Below are 18683 nucleotides of genomic sequence, written 5' to 3' on the forward strand. Positions count from 1 at the left end.
CATTAGACTTTGAATAAGCCATGTAACCCTTATAAGTCATGGTCTTCTGTTAAAAGTGCATCTCTACAGCCCCTATTTCAGATGTGCGTGCTCAATAGGCATCAGTAAATTTTCTATGAGAAAGAACTTCAGCAATATGTATCTCATATAATCTATTATTATTCCTTCCAGAAATAAAAAAATAAGAGCAATGCAAGCCTTATTGTGCTCATGTGTGAAGTACCAGGGCACAGACATCTTGGATAATATAATAAAATACAAGCAGGAGTCATAATAATTTATATTGTTCTTGATAATGAAAATTGCCTCAGTGACTACAAAGTCAGATATTCTCACTGACCATATTGCCATATTGGAATACTGCTCATGCGCACACATGTCACCACAGGACAGGGTCATATGCATGTGTGAGTAGAGATTAAAGTCTAGCCAGGATACCACACTGAGCACTCCATCTCAGGTTAGGTCCATTCTATCCTTGGGTATTGGGTTGGATAACAACTAATGATTTGGAGACTGATCTGTTAGATCTTCCAAACTTGGCTCTTCTTGAGCATAGTGAATTCTTTGAATCTTGTTCAGAGTTAGGCTAATAGCTTGTGGTTCCAATGAAAAGCATGTGTGGCATAGTTATGTCTGATCTCTGGTTTGTGCTTTGATTAACTTCACAGAGCTTATAACTGCTGAGCACAATAGTTATATAAATGAAAGAAATAACCTCTCCAAAAGACTGGTGATGTATTGGAGGTGGTGAATCATCGTTCCTGGGGAAGTTCAAGAACCATGTAGATGTGCTACTTAGGGACATAGTTTAGTGGGCAGTAGTGGTGGTAAGGGGACAGTTGAACCAGGTGACCTTAGAGGCAATTTCCAACTTTAATCAATCTATGGTTCAATGATTCTAAGAACTGCAGATCTGGCTCAAAGGTTTTGTGATTTCTGCAAAAGGAATCTGGGTAACTATTCTGACACGAGTGGAAAAACCACCTTATTCACAGAGTGAATGCAGCATGGGTAGCAGGGTGATACCAGAAGTTGTATCAATGTCTATAACAATCTATTTATGGAAACCACATCACTGCAAACCGTTTGTAGCTTAGACTCATTGAGTTACTTGAGGATTTCAAAGATATTATCATCATTAATGATAAATAAGCAACGTGTGTTAAGATATTTCTTGTCACTTTAGTAGAAGTGAAGCCAGAAAATATCACCCAGTCCTAACCAATTCAGACACTATTGTTTTGCAGATAAGCCTATAATTTTAGAATAAAACAACCCTAACCGCTAACACCAAATATCTGTCTTTGCCTTATCACTCGCTGGTTCTAAAATACAGTGAAAGATGAACAACATGAGATGAAAGAGCCAACAGGCTGACTGGGGGCTTCCTTGTGTCAGTGGAAGCACTTCTCATCTCATTGGTATTTGATTTGTCCCCAAATTATTTTCATTTGTGCAGTTTAAAACCCCAAGCTGATTCCTCCATCACATTCCACTGGAAAGAAAGAAATGATAATGTCTATGGATATGAAAATTAATATTGCCTTAGAAACCTAATAAATAGCACATAGATGTTGTGCCATTTGTTTAAAATTCTTATAGGATTAAACATTCATGCTTCCTCTAATTTGAATACTGTTATTTTTCTTTTTTCTTTTTTCTTTTTTTCTTTTTTTTTTTTCTTTTTTAATTTAGGACTAATAACAGGGCAATAAATGTATTCAATTCAGTGCATGCATAAAACAAATAGATAGTTATAAAAATGTCTTTTATTCGGGTTTATCTACACAATTTTTCTATGTAGAAGTCATTTATAGCTTTACATATTACAGAATTAGGACAACTGTATCCAGCAAAGGCAAGGAATTACTTTCTTTTTTTCTATTGTTTGAGAAAACTTTTTTTTTTTTTTTTTTTCCCCCACCCTTCTTTAATATTTCAGAAAATAAGTTGGTTAGGAAGGTTCTGAATAGATGAAGACTTTTTGTTTTGCTCTTAAAATGCATTTTCCTTTACAAGCTTCTGATATATTCATGGCTGTGCTTCTGTTACTCAATATGAATAATGTCTGGCCACTGGATAGACATATATTTATTTACAATAAAAACTGACATATTAATTATTTCATTCAGTAGACAAGTATCATCATAAAGACTGGGCTTATAGAACATAGCAGGCATCACAGCAAAAATCATAAATACTGTAGTTTTGTTTAGCTTGACAATGGCAGGTAATAGACTATCATTTCTGTTCCCTTAGCTACTGTATCCTTTTCTATCCATCATTCTTTATTGTTATTATCACACTTATTTCAGCATTCTTATATCAGCAGCATTTAGTGACATAGCGAAAACAAGGTTCAGAAAGCCTGAACTTTTAATTGTGATGAGAAATAAGTTAGCTTAATTATTCTATGTAAGTAGAAAAGATGTGGTTTGTTCTTCTTCCTAAGTCCTCCCTTCCTAATCGCAATTCAACACCCTTTTTAAGCATTGCTATGTATGAACTTCATGCTGCTAGACAAATAAATTCTTTGGAAAAATGCACATTTTTATTTGGAAATAATGCCATCTCTTTGTTAGATTTGCAGCAATCCTATTTTGCCTCTACTGTTTTTAAGTCGAAAATGAAAAATTATATAGAAGATGTTTGTGCATCATATTGTGCTGAATGGTATGTAGGTCAGCATGCTGCACCATAGCAGATAAGGCACAGTGAACAAGTGTTCTATGTACTTACAAGCAAATATCAGTCATAATAGAAGTAGACAGATCTACAAGAGCGTTTTGGCTTAGGAAATGTTTCTTGTCATTAGCATTTAAAAAAAGCTATGAGATTCAGGCCTATCAGCACCGATTCACAGCAAAGCCTGGCTTGCACAGGTTGTTATCTGTTCAGTACAGAGGTGCAGCTGGTTAGCAAATGGATTTGCAGATTTTTTTTATTTTTTTTTTTAGCAGGGATGAGTAAAAAGGCAAAGAATCAGGTACTTACAACCCATTCAGAATGTAACAATTTTGTTTGTGTTATAAACCAAACCTTCTGGTTTTTTTTTTGTTTGTTTGTTTTTCCTTTTTTTTTTTTTTCCAAACTGCATTATTTTTAGAAACAGAACCAAGAAAAAAATGGCTGATTTAAAAAAAAAAAGAAAATATCTTTATTCATATTCCAGTTTCCCTAAGGGCTCCAGGATCCATGAAGTAATACCAGCAAAGGGAGTAATGAAGACTGCAGACTTCCATGATTCAGTTTATGATGCTTCTTTATTGTGTTACCAGTCAAGTCAAAAGGCAGTTTCTAATATTTTTAATTGCTTATTCCTTCCTCGATGTGTTCTCAGAAACGTGAAGGCAAAATATATGACTGATTCCCTAACGCTATTGCTGAAATTTAGGGTAATTTTTATTTCAAGTGGAAGTGGAATCATTTCTCGCGGAGTCAACAATCAGGACTGATACTGAGGGTAGCACAGTCATACCTGAATTGTACAGTGCAGTGTTGCACAGCATGGTGAGCTATTTGCATATTTAGAGTGGGTTTCCTTTTTAAGGTAAAATGCAATGCATGACCTAACAGAAATGATCATAGGTATGGTAATGCTCTTACTCCTGTACGGCAGAGAAAAAGCCTATAAAGCAGGTAGAAATGGCTCCTGAACAAGCTTTCCTGGTCAGGATGAGGACAGTATAAGGGGAACTTGTCCTCCTGCCAGCCCTGTGTGTGGTTGGAGTGACTGGAGCCTGACACCCCAGTGAGGACGAGAGCTCCTCTTGATCTTCCACCGAGCTCTCCACGACCACAGTGTAAAGTCAGATCTGAGGCCTGCATGTTGGAAGGCAGATAGAATGACTGCTGACTTACTCTGGTGCTTGTTAGATGAAAACCATCTTCACAGTGTGTGAGCTTATGGAAAAATGGCTGCGTACATGAAGGATAGAACAGTCTTTCTGTAAGTGTGCCTGTGAACTCTATCAGGTACCTGCAGGTGAAGCAAGACGGCTTGCCACAGGAGCCTGTCAGCAAAGAAGGCAACAAACCACCTAAACAGACAAAACAATACAGCAGCTTAAACTTTGCAGCCAGTGCTGCATTGTAAACAGACCAGACAGGGCAAGCAAGTCACAGGACTCCTCAACATTTCTTTATTAAGGGACCAAATTACTCCAGACTTTAGAGCAGCGTTAAACATGTTCCTCCTAAGTCTAAACTAAACTTTAATATTTTGCAAATTCCATTCTTATGATGTGTGAAGAGATGGAGGCGCTAGGAAGTTGGTCATTAGTGAGAACATCGCCGAGTGCCTGCAAGCAGAGAACTAAAGATTGAAATAAAAGCAATAAATACTTGTGAACAAGTGTCAATGAAAGGATTTGATTGAATACTTAGGGACTAGAAGTGCTGAAACTATGAGATGAATTATGCAGTAAGTAGTTATATAGCTGGCTCAGAAAAGGGAAAAAAAGATATTTATGGATGGACAAGTGAGAACAGAAAGGAATAGTAAACAAAGTGTCAGGAAAAGTAGTACGGCTAAATACTTAGGTTTTGATTTTGCACAGAGAAGTGCTAAAAATGGAGAAATAAATGCATCAGAAGTATATAATACAGAATGAAGCATTTTGCTGCAGTTCTGCTTTTTAGGCAACCGATACCTTATTCAATGTATTTTAGACATGAATCCAGTGGCTCAATAAGTGTGAATCTCCTGATAATCTTTTCAAGTAAAAGTGGAGACAAAAGTGCCTCTCCAAATCAAGTCAATTATGGTACCTATTATTCTTCCTTAAAATTAGCTCAGATTTACCAAGTCAATAACATTCCCTGCATTTCCTGCTCTAAATTCAGCTCACTGAATTTAATAATCATTCTGCAGGTGTAACAGAGAGCAATGTTTGGCTCACGAGCTACAGAGAACCAATTCCAGCATGATTTTCATAGTTTAGTATCTTATATTTTGTGTCTTGCCATTGCTATAGAAGTAGGTCTGTAATAGTGCGTGCTTTGCCATTGACTGATGTAGGAAAGAGTGCATGAAATTATCAGACATTTCTAAACTATAACATTGACAAGGTTTTCATGTATGTTCATGGAAGAGGAATGGAAACCCTGGCTTTTGCTTGTTTAGTGACAATACCTGGCCTAGTGGACAAGATGTGCTTAGCTCTTGAGTCTGCTTGTTTGTGAAGGTTTGTTGGCAGGAACAACTCTAGAAATGGCAAAATTTGAAAATGTCATCTCTTAGGGACAAATATTCCAAAGGTACATTCAGCAGTTAGCTGCAGGCTTAGTGTGGTGGAAGGATGTGGATATGGGAACTATGGCATAGATAACCAGAAGCAAGTTCCCTCAGGAAAACAGAGGACAGAATTGTTTTCTGTGTCTCTGACTCTTAGAAGCAGCTACCTCAGTACAGCTTCAGCAAAACTCAAAATATCCAAAGCATTTCATGTCTAAAATATTCTTCACAACTCAAGGAGTGCAGAGCTACATATTATCTGCACAACAGCCATCCTAATAGTATTTGTTATCATCATAGGTCTGTTAGATTGCACTGCAATGAAGACCCAGAGGAACGTGATTTTGATTTTGGACATGAGTAAGGTTTAGACATTCAAAGCTGTTCAGTGTGTCAATGATTATGTGAAGTATTTGCTTCTGATCTGTTCCACTTTTTCCACTTACACATATAATGAATGAGAAAGCATTGCAGGCCATGTTTGCAGCAGCAGTGTAGCTTACTCTTTATGCCTGGGAAAGAGAGGTCAGAACATCAGCTGTTGTAAAATGGCATGATGCCACTGCCATAAACCGAGTTATAGCAATTTACACCAGCTGAGGACTTGGACCTAGATTTTTAGGGGCATTTGATTAAACAGTACTAGAGCAAAACTCTGTTTTAGCCAGTTCCACATTTTACCTGTGACAGTGACCTGTACCTGAAATGTCAAAGGGAGAAAACGAAATAAACAAAGGCAAGAGACATAGGCTTAGACTACTTGTTTCTAAAGCTGGACAAGTCAAGTCCACACATGTAAGTATCAATCCTCTGATTTTTTCATTCTAATACATATCAGAACCTGATCTTACTTCTATCAACACTGCTGAGGTCTTTGGTATGAATGTCAGGATTAGGGCTTTACTTATCACAGAGCTAAATTCAGCTGTACAGTAAGTGGAATAAGAAGTGAGTTGATAGGAAAATACTTACTTATAATAATCTTATTTTAGGTTTTGTATTAATCCACCATAGCTGCTTTTAAGTACGGTACTGAAAACTGGGAAATCAAATTCTTCCACTAAGTGCTGATGGAGGCATCTGCTTTTTCCGATATTGTATGACAAATATAATAAGAAGGAAAACTAAATAATAAAACTGGAACAGCTATAAAAGGTTGAACATTGAAAAATGACAAGGTGTGAGTAGCTCATAACTTGTAAGGACAAAGAATGTTGCATAGATTGTGAGTAAGCCAAGACAGACAACTTATTGTACCTTTAAATATTATTGGTCAAATTTGTAAAATCTTTCGTATATTCTTTGTACTCTTTGTACTACTTATTTAGAGTCATTCAGAGTTTAGATTTTCAGGATATGTCCAAGTGTAATTAATTATTTTCCCACTCAAAGATTCATATTCCTAATGATATTAGTGTAATTTCCAGCGTTGGCATGATAGGAAAAAGAGGCAAATGTTAAGCAATTATAAACATCAAGATCATAATATGTAAATCATAATATGTTGGTTGGCTTACAGTTAATCTTAAAACTGCTGATACAATGTGAAACAAGGCTAGGACATGAGATGTATTTCTGTGATTTGACAATGCTTGAATTTGTGTCTGAAAACAAAGAGTAGGTAAGAGAACAGTCTGAGAAGGGGAACAGAAGAGCCTAAGAGTTGCAAAGAGAAAATTTGGTTAAATAGATTAAAGAATGTCTGGTGTGGGAAGTGATACCAGTACGTGATGTGAATTATGGATGAGAAAGTATCTCCTAGAAGAGCCCAGAAGAAAGATTGATTCCTGTTCTGGTCGCTGGACTTGAAAAAAAAATGCTTTGTCCATTTGTTACTTTGCCTTCCTTGTGATTTTATTCTACCTAATATTTTAGCTACACCAAAAAACCTTCATCACAATCCCTGGTTTGCTATCTTCTTACTGTTTCACCATTAGATTATTTTCCAGCAGCACCAGGGCAATTTAATGGTAATCAGAATAACTTGATTTGTTACCGAAAGGTCTCACAATAATCACTATCAGTCTGTAATCAGCATTTATGGATGTTCCCAGAACTGAGTGGGATCCCTGTCTTGAAAGACATTTAGAAACAAAGAGCAACCTTCACTGGAGAATCTGTTCAACCACCTCTTCTGCATGCTTCTGGCTCACCCTGCTTTCTCTCAGCTGTTTGCTCAATTACAAACAATAGAACACACCATCCTGATGTGAAACAAAAGCATCCCAAAGTAATGCTTTTATTCAGGCATTTGTGGGAAATAACAACAACTGAATTAAACAATTCGGCTGGATTGCAAACGCAGGAAGCATATATACATGTGTGTAAACACACACTTTTGGAGATGGTCATTTGGCAAATTAATAACCTAAAGGATTCCCAAAGCAAAATAAACATGAGTAATGATTTATATAAAAACCCCTTTTCTTCTGTATTAAGAAACCATTCAGTGCAAATAGGGCAGAACGAGGCTTTTAAATACAAGAAAGTGAACTGCTTGCTTACTGTGCTGTGCTGCTTCACAGCAAAGAGTTACACAGAGGTTCATGCATGTACTTTTTGGAGTAATTGCTTTCATTGTAAAATGGAGGCTCACAAGCTAGTGCTTTGTAATTTTGTTATGAAATTAACTGATTTGTGCGTGTATTCCTATAGATTCAAATATTTTATCTGTGTGGAGTGTAAGATACGAAAGTCATTCCTCTGACACATCTGTCTAAAGTGTAGATATGGGGCAAAGAAAATGAAGTCAAAAGGAAATTTACATACAAAGAAAGTCTCAAAAAGGAAGGCAAACTGTCCTTGATGTTAGAGCTTGTCTTGCTTTATGCAGGAATTCTGTTGTTACTTTTGAAAATGTAAAAGCGGTTCCAAAGCACATTGGCACGTGCATGAAACTGCAATACTCACTTGGCAGTGCTCATTCCCACTGCTGGCAGTGTGGCACATATACCTCTTTAGCCTCTTCCTCTGTTGTTTTCTGCACAAGAGCCAACCATTGTGGCTACTCATGAGGCAAGGCTGGCAGCTGAAGGACCCAGATGCCAAGCTCTGGATTGTATGTCTGTTCGGTTTGTGGCTGGTCTCTTCCCTGGCATCTGCCCTGGCATTGCAGCAGGCTGTGCAACCGTCTGTGGAGTTGGGTTCAGGATTAGTCTTCTGCTGGATAGCATGCTCTTCTGGTCACTGTTTGCCTTTCGAATTACCCTTGATTATGAGGAATGTGTTTCTTTCCTGCACACTCCACCCAAGATATGTACTTGGGTAGTGCAGTCTGATGGCTGAAAAGGGGTGCTCCTCTTCATCAGCACTGAATGTTTTCTGCTTTAGATCAGAATGGTATTAGTTTAAGCCATGTAAAGCCAATTACCTCATCTCAGTTCAGGACATTTTCAGTTTTAATATGTTAACATACTTAGGTGTCTTTTGTGAGGACGAGCCTCAGGATCCAGTGGACGCCTGAGGACCACTATTACTCCTTTGTATTAGCCCACATGCCCACAAGACACTGTTGGGGTTCTGTCTGATTCTTAATCCACTGTAAGCTTCACAAATGAACAATATGAGGACTTTGTTTCTCCTCAGGGGCATTAAGTTTTGAGATACAAAAAAATTAGGAAGTGATTTAAGCAGGTCACATTCTGGAACAATAAGAACACTCACTGTTAGTGTGCACTCAGAGGGGCAATCTCTTATCTCATACTTTGTTGACATTAAGTTGTTAAATTTTCTGACATCAGGCCTTGCTTTTTGACATATATTTTCCTGTATATGCTTTTTCTTATATCTGATCAAAATGTACCCTCTTCCAGTTTAAAAATTTTCTCCTTTGTTCTATCACTACACTCCCTGATCAGGCTTTTGCCACTATGACACTCACATTTGAAGCCTAATCTTCAAGGACATTTCTTTCTTCCAGAGTACATGCTACCTTATCTACTAATTGATATAACTCCAAGTTTATACATGCATATGTGCGTATATCAAGACAAGCAGGAAAGGTGAGTAAAATACCTTGAAAGAAAACCTGCTTTGAAACCTCCTGGTCTACAGATATCACGCCTGATTTTTTTCTAAAATGATATGTATAGTAAGAAAATGGAGAAATTGATTTTTTATCAGATAACTGGTAAGCCCATAACAGATACAGGAAAGATTTGTCAAATACAAGAGTTGAGGATGCTCACCCAGTCTGAAGAGAGCTGTCAACATAAAGGCTCACGTACCTGCAACAAATAGAGCCTCTTACCATGAATTCTGGGAAGAGAATATTTGCAGAAATGTAACACTGACTTGGCCTAGTGGGGCATTTATTATCTTTTTATGCTACAGAACACCAATATGGCTGCAATCATAGCTAAAAATAGAGAAGATACTACACTAAGAATTCAGTTTTTCCCTCTCATACTAGCGCATGTAGCTTGTGTCTGCTCATATATCATATGGTTAGAAGTGCAGAAGTGCAGGAGGGATGCAACACACTGCAGCTGTGTGACTGATGCCCCAAGGGCACAGCTGGTAGCACATGCTCATCATGTCAAAAGAGATTGTCACACCATTTATCAAAACCTGCCACAAGCATTGTGTCAGCTAGGGAGTCAGTTCTATCACGTACTGAACTACTGCATATTCAGTCCATCTCCAGTTATTCCACTGCGAGTTGCTTTCGAAAACATTTCTGCTTCAATCTGGAACACTCTGAGAAAGGCCAGTGTCCATGTTATTCTTTCTGACCAGAGGCAAAAGAAAAGTGGCTTTTTGACAATTCATCAAATTCTGTTTGGACCAGAGATCTCCACAGTTGTATTGTGCCAACCTACAATGCCAGCTTTCAGTAAGATGTCAGAAGATAATTTAAACAGAAATGGCATACTCAGAATACTACTGAACAATGTCTTTCCCAGTCTTTCAAGAATTAAGATCTAGAAACCTCAGAAATATTAGGTTATGCTTTATGACTCAATACCAGTGAAAAATAACTATACAAGTTTATTTTCTGGTTAATACCAATATCAGTATTATTAAAAGCAGTTCTCTTTGTTTATAGAATCCATTGTTACTACAATGAAGATGTAAACAAATTTCAGTCATTCAAAATAACCAGTTTATTTCAATAAGCTTCATTGCAAGAATCTGTTGGTAATTTCCAAACTGTAGCTTGCTTTCAGTTTGAATCTTAAGTTACTCATAAAATTTAAAGAAATAAAAATAATGTAAATCCAGTTTGGATTCTACTAATACATTTAACAACAAGTACAAATTCTGACAGCAATATGCATAGGTAACTGAGAAGAAGTATTTCCCACTTGGACACTTACTCTGCATAAAAACCTACAAACAAATTAGACATAAGTTTCTTGTGTAGCTTGGACTGGTAAGGTTTTTCTTTCATAGCAATAGCAATAGCCTTATAATCTGCTCAAAAGATGATTCATGGCTTCAGCCTGAGCAAAAATGCAAAGAATCAGAACATCTACACCCTTAATATTGTTTAGATGGTCATGGGCAGCCAAAGTCCACGTTAAAGATCATGTTGTGATCAACTGGCTAGAATTGCCTTGCCGCAACTAAGAGTTGTTTCAAGATGATCTGTGAAGTGTTTGGGTACAGAACCAAGAGATGATTTTCATTTTACTTGAGACATGGACCACACTTATTTTAAAGCTCTTTCACACTCTGATATAAATTGCCAGCAACCGTTGCTCATCACTTTTGTCTATCAAAAACTGAAAAAGTAAATTAGTTTTTCTTTCTCAAAGACTGAAAAAATACATCATAATTTATTTCAAAAATCTAACACAGAGAACAAAATATATTTCTGCAAGCATTTTCATTATTTGAAATTATATTTGGTCAAAAAATGACAGCTGGTGTTAAATTTACCTCTTTACTTTAATCACAACATTTTATAAAACAACATTCTCTCATCCCAGAAGCATTTAATCAATAGTGGATGGACAGTGTTGATAGAATGCAGTGATATTTTTTTGGTAAAAACCCCTTTAAGAATAAGTTGGCAGAAAAAATTATTTGAAACCTCATTAAAAGGAGCAGCTAAGGTTTGGCACAAACAAGCCTCAGTGTGGGAATTAATTCTTTTTCACCAAATTAAAAAATATCAGTTTGTTTGTTTTAAAATGATACAAGTGCAGCAAAATATCCCACACACCCTCCCCCAAAATATAGCTGATCTCCTTTTTTTTTGATGCTTTTTGTGCTTGTAGAACTCCTATACAGCTTCCACTTATGATGAAATTTGGCAAGTGATTAGACCATAATATGTCTAAATGCTTTGCAAATATAACAAATATAACAAAAGAGCAAAGATAATAAAGCCCCAGAAGTTGTTGCTATACATGTTCTGCAAGTGCTTTTCAAAGAAGTTTCTTAAGACTTTTAATGAAGTGGCTAAAACTATACATGGTAGACTGGAAGTGTTTGGTCTGTGGGGTAAATAATGTGCATTTTAAAAACATTTATAAATACATATTCCCCCACTTGACAGTGCTATTCCATTCCACTGAGTAAATAATGCATATTTTTTAAAATTCATAAATATATATAATATGTAAAGAAGCTGCCCAGATACTGTATGTGTGGGACCTAGAAACTTGAATGATGCTGAAACAGACACAGTCCCCAAGGATAATGATACACGCTCTACAACCTCCCATGAAAGTTTTCTTTCCAAACAAAGAAAGCAAGGAAATTCTATAGAACAGATTCCACTCAAGTAAGATGAAGGCTGTGATGCAAACCTCCAAGACTTTGCAGAGTCAAAGTAAAGTTTGCCTTTGTCCTCAAAGCTCACTGTTGAGGTATTTTTACTCTCTTTCTTTCTTTTCCTTTTTGTTACTTTAATAAGAACAGCAGGATTTAGGAAAGGAAGGTCAGCATTCATGCTTCATCTCTTGAGCTGTGGGAGTCTGAATACACATGGATTATTCAAATAGAAATATTTTATTTCTATTGTTCTATACATTTTTTCAGGATTATTATTATTTTTTTTTAAATACATTCCTTATTAAAAGGAATATAGTCTCAATCTCAGGTAGCCTGAAATCCCGGTCCAGATGTAGGAAATGTAATATCGTGTGTCACTTAGAAAGAAGTATAGATGAGTAGGTCAGAGCTTTCACTTTTGTGGTCCTTTATACAACAAAATGTTGAAGCACACACTTAACTTTAAGTGTGTGCTTACATTCATACTCTATTCAGCAAAAAGCTTAAGCACATTCTCCAATTTACTTTAACTAGAGCATATGTTTATATGTTTTTCTGAGTCAGTACCTAAAGTTGCACCCATAAAGGAGCCCAGGCTGAATCTCTATCTGCAACATTAAACATTATTAAGATATATAGACCTGCTGGAAGTTGCACTATGTGATGGTCAACAAATCTGCTCTCTTCTTCATGAGTTTATTCACAGGTATGCAATAAGGTGTGCCCACTGGGAGCAAGTTTTGCCTAACCTGAATGGCAGCACTTCATGTCATCCTAAGTGTTATATGGTGCTGTGTAAAATGAGGCCCCAAAGAGACATAGATAGCAAAATTCTCTGTTAAGATTACAGTGAGCAAATCTGAGAGGAAATGTCATGGATTTCAACACTGTTTTCTTCCCTTCTCCCCAGAAATCACCTTAATGTGATCTGGTTCCTTAGTGAAATTATTCCTGCATGTATATTTACATTATTTTCTTAGTTTCTAACTACTATATTTCTGCACAGTTTTGTATCTGCTAGCCCCAGCATTTACAGCCAACGAAAACCTCATAAATCTACTTCATTTTTCTAATAAGACATGAAAGTCCTTAATTGGCCTTAATGAAATGCACTTAAAGGGCAATAAACGTGTTTAAGCCCCTCTTTCAGGGTGAGCTACACTACTCTCACTCTGCTCTGTTTTAGCCTTTGTGGTAATTAATCACTTATTCATATGTGGCACATCAGTAACAAGATCAAGCAACTACTGCACAATTGCATGATAATAAGCTGCTCATATATGTGTCAAGATTTAGCAATCCTTTTTAAAGCCTAATTTAAACTCATTTTACAACTAAGCAGGCTGCTCCTCTGAAGTATTTCTACCCAGTATCTTTTTTTTACATATTTCTGCTGAAATGCCATCTTTTTATTTTGTTTATAGGACTTCATTTGCCTTAAATCTACTCATGGCATCTGAGTGAATTGCAGCAATGTAAGAGCCTTACAATTGTATTTTTGCAAAGGCTTTATCTTTGATCCAAGACCACAGTCAGCATCACATAGAAAGAGAGGACACAGAGTTAGCAGCCAATAGGGTAACTTTTAAAATAAGTAATGAATTACTGTGATGGCTTATTTTCCAGACTACTGAGGCTGTGTCCTGTTAGTCTCATGCTGCTTGCCACCATCAGCAGTCAAGACAATGACCAGTGGGGAATCAAATTTATTTCTTTAGTGGGAATCAGACCTTTTGTTCCAGGAAATAAACCTGCCCCTAAAATCTGAAGTCTGATTTGTATTTGCTGGAGTTTCTGGAGCTTCATTCTTCAAATAGAGAGTGATGTATAAGAATTTGGGTTGAAATGATTTTGACAAGAGCTGGTGTCTTCTCACAGTCCTTGGCCTGACATGAAAAACAAGTTCATGGCTGAGGCATTCTCACTTGTTCAAAAGTGTCCATTATTGTATTTGATCCATAAGAAGCAGTTTGTGTTTTGATAGCATGAGCACAGGTTCTTACAGAGACCAATGCATGGGCACTTTACACTCCATAATCTATCTCCCCACAGTCACTCATGCAAGGGTAAAATGCAGATAGTCATCTGTGTGTGCGACCGTGGGAATATGTGTGCTGGCTGTGGCAAGGTTGTCAGTAAATCTAGAGACATGTCCTATATTCTGTCAGCTCAAGATCTATATCCATGCATATTTTCTATTTTGGACTCAGTGTCAGTAATCCCTTTCCTAGCTGCGCTCTCCATACAAAGAAACCAGACCATACCATCTTCTGTATTTAGGAACTTGAAAAAAATGCCCCATTTGTGGAAACTGTTTCCAAAGGGGATGGGACTGTACTTTTAAGAGTTTGTCACAAGCTGTGCCAAATAGATCTTTTTGTTATAAAAGAAGTTTACGGCAATATGTACCATATTATCATTTAAAACTCAGAAGCAGAATGCAGCAGGATTTTGTCAGTCTTGAAATACCCTCATACCTAGAGTTAAGCAATTTGAGGAAACAGCTAGAGTAGAAGAATGGAACAATTAAAACCCCATTAAAGTTTAAACTCTTTTCAAAAATGGAGGATAACTAGGGAAAGTTGAAGCACTACTTCAATGTATAGCTGCAAGCAATTGGGACCAGCAGGAAAGGAGGCAGTTGGGAGACAGCCTTATTTCAACAGTTACTTCATTCTGAAGTAGTTGGTATTTTCAGCTCGGGCAGAGGAAGCTTGGCTGTGAAATTGTACTGCAGAAAAATGAGGATTTCTGCGCTGCAATTAAAGTAGTAAGAGATAAGCATTTGTTTAACAAAGGATACATTAAAAAAAAAAAGGTGGAAACAGTGAAGAACTTTTATCTAAGTCTGAAGACTCCATTTTGATTCTCAAAACACTTATTGTCTCTGATAAGAAACCATGTAGTGTCTGGAGAGGAAAAGGACGGAAGGAAAGGGAAGAGAAGGGGAGGGAAGGCAAGGCAAGATAAGGACATTATTTATTTATTCTTCAGAACAATTAAGAAGGTGATTTCTAAGATGTAGAATTATGTAGTAGTGAGAATATACACTTGTCATTCAAAGATTAGACAATTCTTGGATTATGGATATAGCGTTTTATACCAACCTTGCTACAGTATGCCACAGAAGATAAAAGAGTAAGTGGGCTAGAGAAGGCAGCTAGCTATCAGCTGCGACCTCTAGTTCAGTAAGTCCTTAAACCATCTCTAGAAAGGAATAGCAGGGAATCAGTCAGTATGTGCCATGTCTCATACTATTAGTCACTGCTAGTTATTGTTGTAGACAGGATATTGGGAAAGATGTATCTTTGATACAAATATTCATAATAACCTTACAGTAAACTGGAAAAGATACAAAAAGGTTTTTTTCCTGTGCAGAAAATATAGCCCCTGTCAAAGGAAAAATTGTATAATATTAGTAGCATGGGGAAAACTGGCCTTCATTTGTTTACATTGGCTTGAAAATTTCCTTTGCTGGTCCTCAACAGTTATTTTCAGTTCGCTGAGGTATTTTGTTAGACAGAGAAAAGAGACTGCATAACAGACCTATATACTTCAAATACAGTTCTTAAATGTCTGATGCTGGATATAGGATAGTTTAAAGGAGTTTATGTTCTTCGAGCTTTGATTGAAAACACATCACTGCTGATCTCATTATCTAGCAGTTTGGTAGGAAACCACAACTAAAATACTAAAGAGTCCCAGTTCCCAAAGGCCACAGTCAATATCGTATCTATTTAGCAATCTTAAATTACAGAGGAGGACTAACTAATCAGATATGAGTCTACTGCCATTTTGTTTACCTGAAAACTGAAAACCGAGATACCCACTATGCTACAAAGTAATGTCAGAATCTCAAAGGACTTGCAGAAATAAAAAGGGACAGATAAAGCAAAATAGGATTACTTGGAACTTGGAAATTTCCACCATGTCAGAAAAATAGTGCTGTATGTACCTACAAGAAAAGAAGCATAACTAACACTAGTGTCACAAAAAGAAGCCTCAGGATTGCAGATCATGCATGTTATTTTATAGTTTTTCTTCCCTGAGGAATATATGATGGGGATGGGCTGATAGCTAATGGGCTTACTGCTGTCTGTCAGCAGTGCAGTTGATGCATTTACTAGCACATTGCCTACAGGTCTGCAGAGCATAAGGCCATTCCGTAACTACTTGTACATTTGGGTTTCAGCATAAGAACCCCACTCATCTTTGGTAATGTTAGCAAGAGAACAAGCACCTGCAATGAGAAAGTCTTGATAACTCAGGAATCCTAGTGTTGTTTTCAGTGGTGAACGTTTACTTTTTGGTGTTTGGCATAAAGGTAATGTCATACAGGTCAACATTTTGGCTCTGGTTTTAGCCAAGAGTGAAAGCATAATGAAGGCAAGCAAAGGAGGGTCTTCTGGTCATAGGTTTATCAACTTTTTCAGACAACTGCATCTCCACGATGGCTTTTCTAGTATTAATTTTCTGTTTGGTTTCTGAACTCATTTATGTTTTTCTTGTATTCTTCAGCGTTACTAAGCATGAGAAAGCATGTTCCTTTTGCTGTTTTACAGATTCCTTCTGATAGATTCATTCAGTGTCTGCTATTTTCTATATTATGAAAAATGGTGAATGATCTTTGTTCACCTTTCCTACTCTACTCATGATTTTCTATTGCTCTCCCTCAAAGTTATTTTCTTTTTCAGGCTGGGGAATCCTAGTCTAATTGCTCCTCTTATGGCATATATTGCATGCTTCTAATTGGCTTTGTTACTATTCACAATGCCTTTTCTGAATCTATCATAGCCTTTTCGAGATGGCTGCTTAAAATATTCAATATGCGCAGTATTCGAAATTATAGGGGAACAAGGTAGTGCTAAAATAATGTTCCAATTTTCTTCTCTATTTCTTTCCTAATAATTTCTAATATTTTACTTCCCCTTTTGACTTCTGCTGGAAGCTGAACAGACGTTTCTGAAATACTATTCAAAATGAGTCTAAGAAATCTTTCCAAGTATTAACACTAGAGAAGACCTTATGTTTCTATCTTCACAGTTCAATTCTTTTTTCTTTCAATTGTTCATGGATTTGTTCACTACTGCTTTGCTGTGATGTAACTCTAAGCTGAAAGATTTATTTGCTTGGGTTTACTTGTGAGCAACTTGGAAAGCTTTGCGTCATCACTTTGATCCTATCATTCACTTCCCGTTCCATATTATTTTTATTATGTTGCAGCACACAGGTCTGCATGCAGTTTCCTGAGGAACTAGTAACCTTCCTCCAACAGGGGAACTCCACTTTGCATTTACTGTTGTTTTCCCATCTTTTCATCTCTACCATCAATATTATTTGTTATCAATTTTACCAGTTCAAAACTTAACAACATCAGAATTTGAAGCTGCAGTTCACTGGAGCCTTCCCTGGAAAAGTTTTTTAGAAAACATCCTACTTGTGATTTTCCATTGCCTAAAATCAGCAATGAATTTTCTATAATTCAGTAAACTTCCTTTAAACCTGAGATTTTAAGAAATTTGACAAAGTTTAACATATTTTCTATTTTCCTCAATCTTTTGTTTCTTTTTTTTTCTTCTGTTTGAAAGATGTATATATTACTTCCACACACCTTATACTTTCTTTTGAAGTCTTTTTTGATAAGTAGTTCATGTATTTTCTAAAGATAGCGCTATAAGACTTGAAATAGTTTGCTATTTTAGTTCTTCCTTTTAATTTCTTTTCAGTGTATTCTTTGTCTTTACTTGCAGTCCATATGCAACTGGAAAGAATCCACAGTCTATTTCTATTATTTTCTGAAGTCTTATGATCTGTAAACAAGTCTCATGGTTGTGCAGTGGCTTTGATTACAGGGTTCCAGCTAATGGAGTAATCAAATTACTCTGTCTGTGTATCAGTCGCTTCCTAATGACCTGTGAGCTTGCTGCCAGCTTCAAACAAATTTGATAGAAGGGTAGATCTCCAATGATACTGCATTTATGAAGTTTCATGGACATTGTGTTCCAGAGAGAAGCCTCAGCTGAATGACTGAACTGAGCTGAAAGTCAAGAAAGGTAAAACTCACATATTTTTCTGTTTGGCAGCAGATAGTTATACAGAACCTGAACAAGTGATGCCTCTTTCCTGGTAGGAATTTTTGCAGGTAACATAGGAGAACCAAAGATTACTCCTGTGCTGGAGGAAGATTTGAGAGACAAGAGGCACAGATGTATTAAAATTGGCTTGTGTTTTTTTACAAGTTTGAGTTGATAATACAGTTAAGATGTGGATCTAAATTATGATTCTGTTCAAGAAAATTCTGTAAGAAAGGAAGAACAGAAGTCCACTCATTATCACTCTGTGTCACATCATGTGGTGAGACAGATATTTCTAACCCCTTACAAAAAAACATGTCCAAAGATAACCCATCTTTAGGACTCTGTACCACACCGCCCAAAAGAAAATGCAGGAGAAAGGCAGATTTCTTGCACAGACTCTGGCCTTTTTGAGCTCACACGTTTGCTGACACAGATCAGAAAGACTTAATTTGAGCTGAGCCTGACAGCAAAATACTGCAATATGGATGGAGATTCAAACTTTCTGTAGCGATCAGATATCTGCTGGGAGGGGGCCCCTTTGTTTTGGGGTGGCCATCAGCTGCATTATAGATGCTTGGAGCTAATGGTGTTGCTAATGGCTTCAAACAGGCAAGCCCTGCTAGTAGAAAGTCTTTTCTGATTTG

Source organism: Coturnix japonica, chromosome 2 (assembly GCF_001577835.2).
Source record: "Coturnix japonica isolate 7356 chromosome 2, Coturnix japonica 2.1, whole genome shotgun sequence".
NCBI lineage: Eukaryota > Metazoa > Chordata > Aves > Galliformes > Phasianidae > Coturnix > Coturnix japonica.